This window comes from Bison bison, unplaced genomic scaffold (genome assembly GCF_000754665.1).
Source record: "Bison bison bison isolate TAMUID 2011002044 unplaced genomic scaffold, Bison_UMD1.0 scf7180017864326, whole genome shotgun sequence".
Taxonomy (NCBI): domain Eukaryota; kingdom Metazoa; phylum Chordata; class Mammalia; order Artiodactyla; family Bovidae; genus Bison; species Bison bison.
The window spans coordinates 2419060-2423031 of record NW_011494898.1 but is presented as its reverse complement, the minus strand read 5'-3'; positions in this window follow the sequence as shown (position 1 = coordinate 2423031).

Sequence of the window (3972 nt, the reverse complement as noted above, 5' to 3'; positions counted from 1 at the left end):
TATAAAGTCACCAAGCCTTTTCAGAATAATGGCCAGGTGTTTCAATATTTTTGATTTTGTCTTTTTTCACTCAAGAATCTTCCCTTGAACTTGACCGAGAAAATCAACAGACTTAACAGAGCTTTTATGTTTTGTTAAAACAGAAGTATCAGTATATTTCTCTGATTTCTCTATAAATAAATATATATATATATATATATATATATATGCATGCTTCACGGAGAAGGCAATGGCACCCCACTCCAGTACTCTTGCCTGGAAAATCCCATGGACAGAGGAGCCTGGTAGGCTGCAGTCCATGGGGTCGTGAAGAGTTGGACACGACTAAGCGACTTCACTTTCACTTTTCACTTTCATGCATTGGGGAAGGAAATGGCAACCCACTCCAGTGTTCTTGCCTGGAGAATCCCAGGGACGGGGGAGCCTAGTGGGCTGCTGTCTATGGGGTCACACAGAGTCGGACACGACTGAAGCAACTTAGCAGCAGCAGCAGCAGCATGCTTCACTCCCTTCTTTCCAGACTACCTTTGCCCACTTCTAATGAACATTGAGCCAAATACCATGACTTTTGCAACCATTTACCATTTTCAGCATCCATTCATCCATTCAATACTTTTGTGCCCAGCCCTGGCTGCACAGAAGCATCAATAGGGGAGCTTTCAGGTCCTCAACACTCGGGCACATCCCAGTAACATTAGACCTTCTGGGGTGGGGCTCAAGTACTAGCACTTTTAAAGATCCTCAGCTGAGGCTAAGGTGAGAAAACTGAAGCCCTGAAACTTGCACAAGGTCACAGAGCCAGGAGGTAGTAGAGGCCTGGAGAGATGCCACTCCAGGACCTCTCCCTGCAGCTCCATTCAAGCTTTCGATGGGAGGATACTCCTCAGCTCTGTCTCTCTGATCCACAGCTTCTATCCTGACCATGATCACAGCCCCCACCTCGGCGCCCTCCCTGCTCCTCACATTCTCCTTGCTCCCACTGACAGCCCCCGTGAGCTCCATGCTCACAGGTAGTAGAGTTGGCCCAGGGAGCTTCCTGCAGCCCCATACTAAATATAAATAAAAATTAAATAAACACTTTTGTGACTCAGTATTGCTAGGTCCATGAAAAAAAAACAGACAGTGTCCCCTGCCCTCACGTAAGATGCTCATTCTGGAGTTTCAGAAAATACATATTTCTCCTAATAACAACAACAACAAAAAAAGAACAAAACACAAAAAAGGAAGGGGTAGAAATAAAGCAAACTTTATCGTTTTTCTATGTCAGAAGAAAACATTATTTAAAATTTTGCTGCTACTTTTGCTTTACTTTAGCAGCAACATGTGATTATCTTTCTCTAATTCTCTAGTCCTCTAATCCAGATGTCTAATAACTGAGTGGACATGTGTCAACATAACTCTGAAAAATACAGGCAGGTTACCCTAAAATAGAAAGATTATATTCAAAACAGCAATAGAAACATTAATCTACTCCTTCTTCCAACAAGTATTTTGACTGTCTTTTATGTTGCAGGCATTCTTCTAGTTCTGGAAATTCAGCAGTGAATAGTACCCCATGGTCTTAAAGCACAGGGCTTGGTGTTTGAACTCAGAAGCCAGGCAATGCCCCGTGGCAAAGACTGTCTTTAGGAGACTCACAGAACAAGTACAAATTGCTTTCATCCTCTCCCTTTTTTCCTATATATCCAGATATACTACAGAGAGAATCCTAGAATTTAAAAGTATGTTAATTTTTCTAGATCATCTATTCTAATGCCTTTTATCTACAGATGTCTGAATGAGTGCCATAAGCTTTAATTAACATCCGAACATTACTCAGCAGGTAATGACAATGACAAGACATTAGAAAAATATTCCCTATGTGTATGTAAACATATATGTGCTGAAAAGTGAAAGTGAAGTCGCTCAGTCGTGTCAGACTCTTTGCGACCCCATGGACGGTAGCCTACCAGGCTCCACTGTCCATGGGATTTTCCAGGCAAGTATACTGGAGTGAGTTGCAATTTCCTTCTCCAGGGGATCTTTCCAACCCAGGGATCGAACCCAGGTCTCCTGCATTGCAGACAGACGCTTTACCGTCTGAGTCATGAGGGAAAACACAAAGATCATGTTGGTTCAAAAACAAGTGGAGGAAGCCCCCTCCACTTCCTTAAAAACTATTTTCTGCATTTTTCCCAGTAATAAACTTGCTACCATACTGTTCATAAGATTTCTCGTTTATCACTAAATCCCCCTTTAAACTCTTACACTTGGCAAACATTGAAAATCTCAAATTTTTTTTTATCTCTTGATGTCCCTTCCATAAATTAACTAAGATAATTCATTTTCTCCCACATTCCTCATAATCCAGAAAATGAGAATTAAATGTAATTTTTAAAATTCAGTAAAAAGCTCTTTGACTTTCTCTTTTATGATTGCCTGTTTTTGATCCTCTGAAAAATACAAGGCAACTTCAAACACAGACAAGTTAATGCTATAGTCTAGCTATATTTAAAATAATTCAATCATATTCATTAATACAAAGATGGTGGGAAGCCCCCACATTTAGTCTCAAACAACATGAGGTCATGAACATATAAGGGAATCATGTACTACTGGTCATTAATCTTAATTTCAGAAATTACATTTGAAGATTTAATTCTCTCTTCCTATGTCTAGACAGGCAACAAGGAATAATCTTTTCAGCCTTAATTGCATTTACTCCTATGACTTCATAAAAAGGACAATTCTAGTTGCTATTTGCAACAGGAAAAAAAAAGATTATATATAATCCTCATTATTATATTACAGTTGTTTGTAACCTCAATAGCTGGGCCTCCATGGGAGACATAAAAGAAATACAAAACAAATTCAAGTAATATCCTTAATAAAAATCTATTCTACATAAAAATCATAGTATTCATCAAGAAACTGTTGATCATCTGCTCTGATTACAAAGGAGTACAATACAGTTTGCCCTCGAGCAGCTTAGCTTCTATTTAAAGATGGAAGAGGTAGTACTTTGCTAGGGCTTCCATAACAAAATATCACGAACTATGTGGCTTAAACAATAGAAATTTATTTCCTCACAGCTCTGGAGGCTAGAAGTCTAAGAACAAGATATCCCCAGGTTAGGTTTTTCTTGAGGCCTCGAAGTCCTCTCCTCAGCTTGCAAGTGGCAAGCCAACCTCTCTGCATCTTCATAGCGTCTTTCTTCATTGCACATGCATCCCTGGTGTATCTCCATTTACCCAAACATCCCCTTCTTATAGGGATACCAGTCAGACTGGATTAGGACCCACCCTAAAGACCTCATTTTAACTTTACTTCTTCAAAGGCCCCATCTCAAATATAGTCACATTCTGTGGTACTAGCGGTTAAGACATCAACATATGAACAATACAAGGTATTGTATTAATATATAAGTGTAAAAAGCATATGACCTTAGAGTAACTCAAAAGAAGGTATTGGCGGGTACATTTCTAAGGAGAAAAGGAAAGATATAAGCATCTGAATGCAGAGTTTCAAAGAATAGCAAGAAGAGATAAGAAAGCCTTCTTCAGTGATCAATGCAAAGAAATAGAGGAAAACAACAGAATGGGAAAGACTAGAGATCTCTTCAAGAAAATTAGAGATACCAAGGGAACATTTCATGCAAAGATGGGCTCAATAAAGGAAAGAAATGGTATGGACCTAATAGAAGCAGAAGATATTAAGAAGAGGTGGCAAGAATACACAGAAAAACTGTACAAAAAAGATCTTCATGACCCAGATAATCATGATGATGTAATCACTGACCTAGAGCCAGACATCCTGGAATGTGAAGTCCAGTAGCCTTAGGAAGCATCACTAAGAACAAAGCTAGTGGAGGTGATGGAATCCCAGTTGAGCTATTTCAAATCCTGAAAGATGATGCTGTGAAAGTGCTGCACTCAATATGCCAGCAAATTTAGAAAACTCAGCAGTGGCCACAGGACTGGAAAAGGTCAGTGT